Genomic DNA, 12,264 nt, shown 5'->3' on the forward strand with positions numbered 1-12,264 from the left:
ATTTCAGTTATAAGAGAGGGTACCTAGACTTCACAGAACCACAGGGCTTCAGAGAGCAAAACAATTTATTTGTAGGTTTGAGGAGTGTTATAGGTGATCCTATGCAAACGTACGTAAACTTGCCATTTACTTTACACAAAAATAAACTGGTGAATTCTTCGGGTTAGGAATAAAGCGAGCAATAAAAGAGTCAATTTGAAATGTACAGAAGAAATGGACACACAATGTGTTCTTCTGTTGATAGGAACCGTGTAATTCAAATGTTGGGGGACCAGACTACAGTGCATACATTAACTATGGGAAGGTTGTTTCTGAGATCAGAAGAGCGAGGTCTGTTTTGGAGCACTCCAGCATAACCTTGGTGACTGTTTCACTAGATTACTTCATTCAAACAATCCAACAGGGTTTCAAAATCAATCCATCAAAATCATCACTCTCTTTGGTAAACAATGAGAATCCTTGGTAGAGCCATGAAAAAGTTCTTACTGCTGCCAAATCCAGCAGGGGTACGGGAGAGAAGGAATCACATCCCCTCCTAGTTTTGTTAAAAATAAAATACCTCGTAGTTTTGCTACATTTTTTTTCTTGGTCTTTTCCTCCTATGAAAATGAGTGGGTCTGGAGAGAAAATATAGGGAGAGTGTGGTTCAGTGGGTGCAGGGCAGGAAGGGGACTATGAGGAGAGAAGGAAAGAGCAGTGCCCAATGTGGGTAGGGAAGAAACAAAGTGGAGGGAGGGTGGGGGAAAGGAGATTTTAGAGAAGGATTTGGTTTCCACCGCTACCTCAGTGTAAGCAGAATCAGGATGAGCTCCTCAGAGGGGCAGAAAGGTTACATCAGTAAGCTGGATGGAAAAGAAATGACTATAGTTTTATGCAGACTTGGCATACAATGGGCAACCTGGTTTCCACATTTTTCAGTCTCTCTAGAGCATAAGCCTTGTGAATGACATTTGCACATGACCCATGCACAAACTGTCCACTCTTAATGACACCCTGTGTCCTGTAACAAGAGTCAATTCACTCAGAGCAGAGAAAAAAATAGGCAAGACCGTTAAGCTTCTCCTGCAGCATCTGCAGCACACTCACTGCAGTGTGAGTTTGTTCAAAGGTGCACAGAGAGTGGATAGATTTTATTGCTGCTGGAGTAGCCAAAAGGGTGGCCAACATGGAAACTTGCACTGAAATAACTACAGTAAATGGGTTTTAATTCACACCTTTGTTATTTTGGTGCAAGTCTCTGTGTGGAAGCTCTTATTTTGGATTAAAAGTGTCCTGTTTCAATTGTGCTTCTATCAGTTAAAAAGAACAAAACCAAACCCATGTAAGCAAAATCAAAATACAATTCTTTTATTCCAAAGTAGGAGTTTCCACACAGAGACTTGCACCAAAAATAACAAATGGTGTAAATTAAAACCGATTCAGTTATGACAGCACACATTTGCATGTAGACAGTGGCTAACAGGATAAATTTGGAGCCTGGCTCCTTTTCACTCAGATACTGAAATAAGCAGAAGTACCAGATAAGGAGTCAGACAGATGAGGCTACATTTTTAAAACATTTAAAGATGGAGTGGAAACTGAGTTAGGACTTCAGAATTTCACCCAGTAAAGGACAAATGTTCAAAAGGGGCCTCTACATTTGGATGCTTCCATTTTTGTGACCCCCAACTTGCCAGGGCCTGATTTTCAGAGATGTTGAGAACCCACAACTCCAGCCAAAGGCAGTTTTAGGTACTCAACACCTCTGAAAATTAGACCCCGGGTGTTTAAAGTTGGGTACCCAAAAGGGGAAGCACTCAAAATCAGAGGGCACATTTATAAATATGGGTCTAGGTGTGCAGTTTAGGGTAATAAAGCTGGAACTAATATTTGCAACCAAAGTACCTATTGCAGCTAAAAATCATAAATTCTCTTTGCATGTGCTATTGTGTGCACCTACTGTAACATAATGCCCTAGCTGCACGTGCAACATATCAGCTTTTCCAAACAGTCCAGAAGAATGCTTGGGATTATAGCTGTACGCTAGCAACACCCTTTTCCATCAACACATATATTCCCATCTATTCAAGATCTAATTCACATTCTGTAAATAGCAACTTGAACAGCTCCTTTCTTGTTTTTGTTCAAACATGTGATAGCCTTTGTAGGTAAGAAGAAAATTATGGCTGGTCTACACTTAAAAAGTTCTGGAGCTTCAATTATGCCAATATAGGTAAAGCAGAAAAACATCCCTAGAGTAGATACAGTTGTAATAGTATAAAGGTGCTTATACCAGTATAGCCTATTCTGGTTTGGGAACCAAAGTGGTTTGTTAGAGAATAGGTTCCCGTGAACCCAATTTCCCTCTACTGGCTCCTTTTATAGACACAGAACAGACTGCAAACTGATCAAGGAAAATCTTACTTCATAATTTTTCCCGCCCACAGTACTTCTCCTTTTTGATGGTGCACAGAAGTGTTGTGCTGCTGTTCACACTGGAGAAAGAGGCAGAAGGAGCAAAGAGGAAGAATGGATAGGTTATGGACAAGCAAGTGTTATGATGAGTGTATTAAAGAATCCTTTTGCTACTTCTATAAACTCTCTTGTGCAGGTTTGGGGGCCAGTAGAACTCAGTTCTGCTGCTCTGCTTCCACGTGCTCAACCCAGACTCCCTTTATTTGTTAGGGCAAAACCTAACTTCATATGTATGATTAGTTTTATTTATGAAATGAAGTCAGTGCTGTGCTTCATCTTGAAAAGCTGGGGATATCAGGATCTTAGTAGACAGCGAGTGCACCACTGCTGTAAAGATAAAAATAATTTTGTACCGCTAGTACCTCTTCACAACAAGCCATACGTTTGACATAGAGTGGAAGCAGTTCTGTCTAGCCATAAGCTGGAGCATGATCCATATGGAGTGAAAAGGCAGCTGTATTCTATAAGAAGCTGCTGCCAATGGCAGCAACCAAGCAGTTATATCAGGGGTAGGCAACCTATGGCACGGGTGCCGAAGGCAGCACGTGAGCTGATTTTCAATGGCACTCACACTGCCCAGGTCCTGGCCACGGGTCCGGAGGGCTCTGCATTTTAATTTAATTTTAAATGAAGCTTCTTAAACATTTTATAAACCTTATTTACTTTACACACAACAATAGTTTAATTATATATTACAGACTTATAGAAAGAGACCTCCTAAAAATGTTAAAATGTATTACTGGCACGTAAAACCTTAAATCAGAGTGAATAAATGAAGACTTGGCACAGCACTTCTGAAAGGTTGCCGACTCCTGAGTTATATTGTGAAGATTGCGACTGTCCCTACAATGGCAGCAGGAGAGAGGGACTCTAAAGAAGAAATGGATGCAGGCCAGCTCCTCAGTTTTGTCACACACTCCAGTTGCTTGTGACATCCACTGGCAGGTCTGAAGGTTGGGAGTTATATCAGCTGGTGTAAATCTGAGTAGCGCCATTGATTTCAACACGATGCAGATTTATACCAAGGAGGGAAGGGAGGAAATGAGGATGTGATGTTCCTAATGCTAGGTTTCCCCTCCTGGGGACTACTCATCTTTGCTTTTTGTTACTTACACCAATAAAAGTTGAAAAATGCCCTCATACTGTAAGTGATAGTGTACAAAATAGACAGCAAGCTTTTATTTGGTAGGAGTCATATCTGGACCAAATTCTATTTGCCTACCTCAGGCCAACAGCCCTATTTACTTACTGGTGCGAGTAAAGTGAACAGGATTAGGCCCTTATTTACAACCATGCTGTCACAGCTGGTTGATAGTCCACATTTTCACTACTGGCTTAAAAGGGATTTATACAATTTTGTATAAACAAGTTGCTTTAGGAAACTGAACAACATAATTGGCTGATGCTGACTCATGGCTGCATGATTACAAGACAGCAGTTGTACAGGTATGAATCAGAAACCCTAATTGTCAGAGTACATTCTAAAACCATTTTGAAAAGGAAGAGATTTTTTTCTGTTTGACAGAACAGATCCACTGTGTAACAGCAATAATTCAGCCCTTTTCACTCATTAAAACCCAAATATAATTATGGTGTATTCTGAAAAATAAAAAATGATCAATAGTGCATAAAAAGAAATAGTCATATCAAAATAATAAAACAAAACATCAGGGGCTCAGTTCAGAAACAAGACATTTTCCCCAATGGTACTATTGCTGTTTCTTATTTTAATTTATTAGATAGAAAACAACCACCTCCAAAGTAAACCTCTTAAAATGGCCTGCAAAGGATTTTTTTTTTCTAAATTGTGTGTTAGCCCCTTTCTGGTTCTTTATTGTGTGCAAGGAAGGTCTTGATGGCTTTTGTTTATTTGTTTTTCATTCTCTCCAACACACCTTGTTCTGACACCTGGATTGAAAGAATTAGGGGTGTGTTAAATGTTTAACAGACAACCTTCCTCTAAAACATTACATAGTTATTGAAGCTCAACAGGTGTTAAAACCCCAACAAAACAAAATGACTCCCTTCCCTCTCAAAGCGTTAAACAGTTCAGCTTCTCTTCTCATTAGCTCAGTTTTCATTCTTTTGACTTGTGATGTTATTATTTCTCTAAGGCTATGTCTGCATTAGGAGCACTTTACCCATACAGGAATACCGCAAGTAAAGCAAGCTATAAAGATGAAGCACGTCTACACTAGGGTCTTCTGCTGGCACAACTAGGGGTCTCACTTCTTCCCACCCTGACCAATATAACTACTCTAGCAGAAGGCTGTAGTGAAATCCTAGCCTACATCTTCAGTCTTCAGAAAGTCTACCGGAGTGGACAAGACCTGAGTTGCTAACATAAAAGACAAAAAGGGAAAATAATCCTCTAATCACAGCAAAGAATAAAGACCTTTTGGGGTCTTTTTCATACATCATTTGAGCTGCATCAACACTGAGCATCTCTTGCAGCTGCATGTACAGTATGTGTAGCTACCCACCACAGTGAAAAGCAGGCTGCATCCACAATGCATGTGTAGCTACACATGTCAATGTAAAGCTCTGGCAGGTGGGAGCCTGTGTGGAAAGGCTTCCGTGGCAGGGAACTGCCGGCAAGCACCGGGGAGCTCACAGAGCCTTTACCAACCACAGAGAAAGACTGTGGTAGCAGGGAGCTGCCAGAGTGCTGGAGTCTTTCCCCACTGCTGGAACCTTTCCCTGAGCTGGAGAAAGACTCTGGCAGCGGGGAGTCAGCAGGACACTGCACTGCTGAAAATAGTAGTATAGGCAAGGATGCTGTGCTTGGACTAGTGGAGAGCTCTGTAGGGTACATGGGTACATTCCTACAGGATTCAGGAGTGTCTTTACTTGCTTAAGAAGTGCCTCACTGCCTACACTGCTATTTATACCCATGCTAGTGGGGCAAATGGCATATGTACTCCACATGCTGCTGATTGGAGTGTGAAGTGTAGTCGTACTCCCCAAAAAACAAAATAGAGGCATGAATTCACACACACACACAATTTTTTTTCCAGGTTACATTTATAAGTTTTGTTCAGAAAAAGTTCCCTTGATTAAAAAAGGAAATAAGGACACACATGGTCTCAGTACATATCCTTAAAGTGAGAGAGAAATGAAAGTTTAGGACCAAATTTTTAAACTCGACAGCCATATGCCTAAAATTCCTTAAATCTATACACAAAATTTTTCTGTGTAGATAACCATTTATGCATCTTTCACAAATGGCTAACTTCACGCACAATCAACTTCTAAAATTTCCTTAGAACAATAGGTTCCAGATCATGCAATAGTAATAATAGGTTTTCCCATTGTCAGGCCTCAAAGGAATTACTAAACATAATTTTCCAGATGCATCCAAACATCAGCTCAGCTAATTCATCCACACAAAGAGGCCAGACCATGGGGTTTGTGGTTTGTTTATAACTAATTTTATATTAAATCTATAAAATTTATAAAAAAGCATTAAGTTCTGGTATATTTTTTTTTCAATAACTACCCCACCTGTTTCCAAAAAGGATCACTCACAAAAAGCCAAGTAATAAAAGTTGGATGAGGACATTCCAATCCCTCCTAATCCATTTAAAAATGCAATATTTCAAAGGAAGTTCTGGAGTGCTTCTTTTGGCAGCTACAACTGGAGCTTTAGTGGAATCCTTTAAACTGGTGGATGGCCTATTGTCTCTGTTAAGTAGCTGTCCCAGTTAGAAAAGAGAACCATTTGAAAACACACATACTGGGGAGACTTTAAAGGAACATTTTAATAACTAGCTCTTATATAGGGCTTATCACTTGTAGATCCCAAAGCAGCTCGGTATTATTACTCCTCTTTTACAGATACTGAAACTGAGGCATGAAGTGACTTGCCCAGGATCACCCAGTGACAGAACAGGTAATGGAACCCAGGTCTCCTGAGTTCTAGTCTGGCATGCTATCCACTGGGCCGTTGTCTCACTGCCAAAAGCCCTCTATTATTTTCTTTAAAAAAACACCTCTATTGGGTAACAATACAAGACTAAAGCTAATACTCATAACATTTATTTCTGCCTCTCTTATGGCCTCGTCCAGGAAAATAATGATGAGCATCACCTTCACCAGTTTATAGGTCTCTCAGTGCTTTGAGAAATTCCTTCAATGGACATAGGTCTCCTTCTCAGTCCTGTCTTTTCCACTCAGAATAGAAACAATCACGGCATTTCCTACCTGGTTTCCTAAAAGATAGAATCACAGAAATGCATGGCTGGAAGGGCCCTCAAGAACTCATATGTTTGCACTGTATGCTAATCCGGGGCTCTGGTCAATGGACATAGGTCTCCTTCTCAGTCCTGTCTTTTCCACTCAGAATAGAAACAATCACAGCATTTCCTACCTGGTTTCCTAAAAGATAGAATCACAGAAATGCATGGCTGGAAGGGCCCTCAAGAACTCATATGTTTGCACTGTATGCTAATCCAGGGCTCTGGGTCAGTTCTGAGCCCAAGCCCCCTTCCATCCATACACAAATCAGCCTGACTCAGGTCAGCAAGCACTCAGAACCCAGGTTCTAGTCCCTGCTAGGGGGTGGGTCAGAGCCCGGGTCCTATTGGGTATGTCTACGCTGCAGTATAAGCCTGGGGTCTGTGGGACTCAAGCCAACAGGCTTGGTGTTTGCAAGCCCAGGCCTGAACAGCCATGCTGAATACTGATCCTAGGTTTAGACGATCTGCGTCTCACCACCCACACTTGTATGTCCATAGTATGCAGACCTGAATCAAACCAGCCTATCCCAGGTTTCCTAGCATCCTCCACAGCCGTAGCCGCTATAGGTCTTTGTTTGTGGTGCACTGTGGGAAAACTTGACTGTCCATCCCATAGCACTTTACAGGAAGTTGCTGACCCCTCTCCCCACACCATATCCAGCTGAGCCATCTTTCGAGTCTGCACGCTCCTGGAAACTGGAGCTAGCAACATGGAAGAGTCACCATTTGAAGAATTGTTCTGCTTGGGCTTTCACTCCTGTTTCAGGAAAAGGGCAGAGCATCCAAGAGACACTGGTGGATATTTTGGCAGTGGTTTCTGACCTACCGAAGGCACCTGTCAGAGGACGATGAGGACACAGGATACTCAAACTGGCTGATGCTGCTCATGACTCTCGGTATAGTCTCGGATACCCCCTATGTAGACCTGTGCTTCTGGAGCAGGCCACAAGCCCAGACTGGTGGAATCACATTTTCATGCAGAGGCTCCAGAAGTTTAGCATGGACAAAACTACTTTTCTGAAACTTTGTGAATAGCTTGCCCCAAGCCTCCAGCATCACAACACATGCCTGAGGGCAACTATGCCAGTCCAGAAACAGGCTGCTATAACCATCTGAAGCTGGCTACTCCAGACTGCAACACGTCCATTGCTAACCAGTTTGACCTTGGAAAGTCTACACTGTGGGGGCTGTGCAGGCGGTGGTTTCTGAGGCAATCAGCACTGTGATTTACCCAAAGGCAGTTGGCATAAACGATATCCCTGAAATATTTGCTGGCTTTGAAAGCATGGTGTTTCCAAACTGCACCAGGGCCATTAATGGGACTCCTGTGCCCCTAGTTTGCCCTCCTCAGGGAGCACATGAGTACATAAACCCCAAAGGGTTGTACTCCATTGTTATGCAGACCCTTGTGGACCGCAGAGGCTGATTTATGAATGTCAACATGGGTTGCACTGGAAAAGTTCAGGATGCCAGGATTTTTTCCAGACTACAAGGTCTATTAATTTCATTTGGTGACTCCTAGTTCTTGCGTTATGAGCAGGAGTAAATAACACTTCCTTATTTACTTTCTCCACACCAGTAATGATTTTATAGATCTCTATTATATCCCCCTTAGTCGTCTCTTTTCCAAGCTGAAAACTCCCACTCTTATTAATTTCTCCTAATATAGAAGCCATTCCATATCCTTAATCATTTTTTTTGCCCTTTTCTGAACCTTTTCCAATTCCAACACATTTTTTGAGATGGAGTGACCACATCTACACGCGGTATTCATATAGAGGCAGGATTTATATAGAGGCAATATGCTATTTTCTCTCTTATTATCTATATCTTTCTTAATATTCTCAACATTCTGTTCACTTTTTGACTGCCGCTGCACATTGAGTGGATGTTCTCAGAGAACTTTCCAAGATGACTCCAAGATCTTTTTCTTGAGTGGTAACAGCTAATTTAGACCCCCATCATTTTATATGAACAGTTGGGATTATGTTTTTCAGTGTGTATTACTTTGCATTTATGAACATTGAATTTCTTCTGCCACTTTGTTGCACAGTCACCCAGTTTTGTGAGATCCCTTTGTAACTCTTCACATTCTGCTTTGGACTTAAATGTCTTGAGTAATTTTGTCCTCACTGTTTACTCCTTTTTCCAGATCATTTATTAATATTTTGAATAGGGCTAGTCCCAGTACAGACCCATGGGGGACACCACTATTTACTTCTCTTTATTCTGAAAACTGACCATTTATTCCTATCCTTTGTTTCCTATCTTTTAACCAGTTACCAATCGATGAGGGATCCTTCCCCCTTATCCCATGACAGCTTACTTTGCTTAAGAGCCTTTGGTGAGGTAGCTTGTCAAAGACTTTCTGAAAATCTAAGTACACTATATCAACCCTTCTCCACATGTTTGTTGACCCCCTCAGAGAATTCTAGTAGATTGTTGAGGCATGATTTCCCTTTACAAAAAACATGTCAACTCTTCCCCCAGTTTGCCCAGTACTGAAGTCAGGCTTATCGGCCTGTAATTGCTGTGATCACCTCTGGAGCCCTTTTTAAAAATTGGCGTCACATTACCTATCCTCCAGTCATCTGATACAGAAGCTGATGTAAATGATAGGTTACAGACCACAGTTAGTAGTTCAGCAATTTCACATTTGAGTTTCTTCAGAACTCTTAGGTGAATCCATCTGGTCCCCGTGATTTTATTACTGTTTAGCTGATCAATTTGTTCCAAAACCTCCCCTAATGAAACCTCAATCTGGGACAGTTATTCAGATCTGTCACCTAAAAAGAATGGCTTAAAGTTTGGGGATCTCCCTCACATCCTCCGCCGTGAAGACTGATGCAAAGAATTCATTTAGTTTCTCCGCAATGGCCTTATTGTTCTTGAGAAATTGTGTTTGGATACAACTTCCCAATTGTGCCTTATCATGTCTTTATCTTTATTCTTCAAACTGCACATATTATATGATGTGATGCAGTGATGACGATAGACTTTCTGAATGAAATTAAAACCTTTATTTGTGAACATGACTGTATTACCAAAAAAAAAAAAAAAGAAGAAATAAAAGAGTATTTTAAAGAATTGTCAGGCAGCCCAGCTGCTATAATGAGTGGTGTGTCAAGCCCCCATTCAGAGAGGCTAGCTCCCTGCACTGTCACTTCCATCTGAGGCCTGTCCCCCACTCCACCTCCCCTCACCCGCCAAGGCTAGAGGTGTCCCAAGTCCCCTACTGTGGCTGGAGGAGCCCCAGATGGCCCACCAAAGCTACCCTGAGCCTTGGCCCACCCACCTGCCCACTGAAGTGCCCCCCTTGCCGGCCCACCTGAGCCAACCTGCATCGCCCTGCTTACTGGCCGACCTTCCCACACCTCCCCATCCAAGTCATCTCGAGCCCCAGTCTGTGCACCAGCCCGACTGCCTGAGCCACCCCATGGCCCAGCTGCCCGGAGGAGCTCTGAGCCCCAACCCAGAGCCCAGCCCTCGGGCTATAGCAAGAAATGTTAGTGGATGTTTGAGGAGGCTTAGCATTTCCCAGTCTCCACTATGTGCCATCTATGGCTGCCATTATAACAGCAATAAAACAGAGTGCATGGCATAAACACTGAACAGTGCAAAATGGTGAAACCAATGCAAACAAATAAATTCCCTACTTCTGCATGTCCACTGGCCCCCCGTTCACCTTCCCTTTCTAGCACGTTTAGCATACTTGGCACTGCTGCCTGGGTGTGGAGGACTGCAGAGGGGAAGAGGATTGCTGGGAGTACATTTGCCTTGTGTTTATTCCAGGCTGCATGGGCTATCCCAACCATGGTATTGTCCAATGAATTCCTGGTCTGCAGGACATGGTACCATGGAGGGGACTCAGGATGTGGTGCAGGTGGAGCAGGAGTTTGCCCTCTCGTGACCATTAGCACAAGCAGCCTCTCAAACAGGTCTTTCCACTGCTCTCTATCTTCCTCCCTCCAGTTCCTGCTCAAGAAACTGCACTGCAAGCCTCTCCTTGTGCTCTGCAGCCTCTCTGTGGTGTTCCACTTGCCGTGAATACTTTCCCCTTTGATATTGTACCTGCTTGTTGGCCCTATTGAAGATGTCCATCGTAAGTTCAGCAGGGATGCATTTCCTCTTTGACCGGTGTGTGACGAGTCAAAATCCCAGGCTCCTGCTGGAGTATTGCTGGGCTGCAGAGGGGGCAGGGCCTGAATGCAGACATCAGACTGAGACATTATTGTCTCAGTACTTCAAAAAAGGTTCAGTGCGTTCTCAGAAAAAAGTGTTCGTGGAATCTCAAGACCAAGAAATGATACTTTGTAAAACTCAGCTTCAGTATATTCGCAGAGGAACACTTACGTTCCCAGAAGCTATAGGAACACAAGTGAGTTAAGCAGAGTGAAAAGACTGCACACACAATGGGTAGGGGAAACTTGCAAATTCTTCTTACTTTTAACACCCCGGTATGTCTTTATAAGAATTTGTGAGTATCTAGTAAAGATTTAATGTTAAATGCTTGTTTAAGTGTTCTTTGTGTTTCCTGGGATCCATTTTGAATTCCATGTGGTGTGGTGCAGGTAAAGGGATGACTCCAAGGTGCCTGTAAGCATTCCGCCATTAGCAGTTACATGCTACTACCCAGGCCTTGTAATAAAAATTGCATTGAGTCATAAATCCGAAATCCCTTGCATTTTAATACTAACAACAACAGACCCGGAGCCAAACACTCACCAGGCTCTGGGACTACTTCTGCCTCTTCTGTTTCTGCTGCTGGTACCATGGTGGGCTGCTCCTCTGGAGGAGCTGGGTCATCAAACAGCTCCTCCAAGTATGGACCCAGGACATGCTGTAGCTGCTCTGGTGGCAAAGCCTCCTTGGGGATCGGTGTGAGCACCAGAGTCACTATACTAGCCTCATCCAGTCCCTGATATTCCCCTCCAGTGCTATACTAGATTTACAAGTGAGAAGGGCACCATCCCAACTGACAAGGTTGTCATGAAACACTGGGGGCTCTGCGCTTGGCTTGGGACTCTGCACCTGGACATACTCTTCATAAAAAAGAGGCAGGATGATGGGGAGTTCCTAGAGGTGAAGTTCTCATCCCTGGTTCTCCAGTAGTCACTCGAGTCACTTAATCCACTCCCTGCACTGGTCACTGATCTGTTGAATGCCCAATGCTGCCAGCTTCTCTGTTATTTCCGGGTACACATGGCTATTCCTGGTACTCTTATGGAAGTCAAACATCTTGCTCACCTTGCACCAGACATTTACTAGAATCTGACTGTGGTCTTGTGACCAGATAGCAGCGCACTTAGCCATGGACTTCTTGATGGTGGCAGACAGTTGGATACAGTTTACTCTTTACAGCTCAGTGATCAGAATCAAATGGAAGGGTTAAACTTTGAGCAGCTGTATTTGAATCGGGTCATCGCTTCCATTTCCTGGGCGTTGATTGGCCAGTCTTCGAATAGATTGGCTAGGGGCACTGGGATTGTGGTGTGTAGATGGAGGTGTGTGTAGATGGAAGCAAGGTTTGGGCACTCATGTGTAAATTGCAGTGTAGATATACCCTAAGCCT

Source organism: Gopherus flavomarginatus, chromosome 1 (genome assembly GCF_025201925.1).
Source record: "Gopherus flavomarginatus isolate rGopFla2 chromosome 1, rGopFla2.mat.asm, whole genome shotgun sequence".
NCBI classification, from domain to species: Eukaryota; Metazoa; Chordata; order Testudines; family Testudinidae; genus Gopherus; species Gopherus flavomarginatus.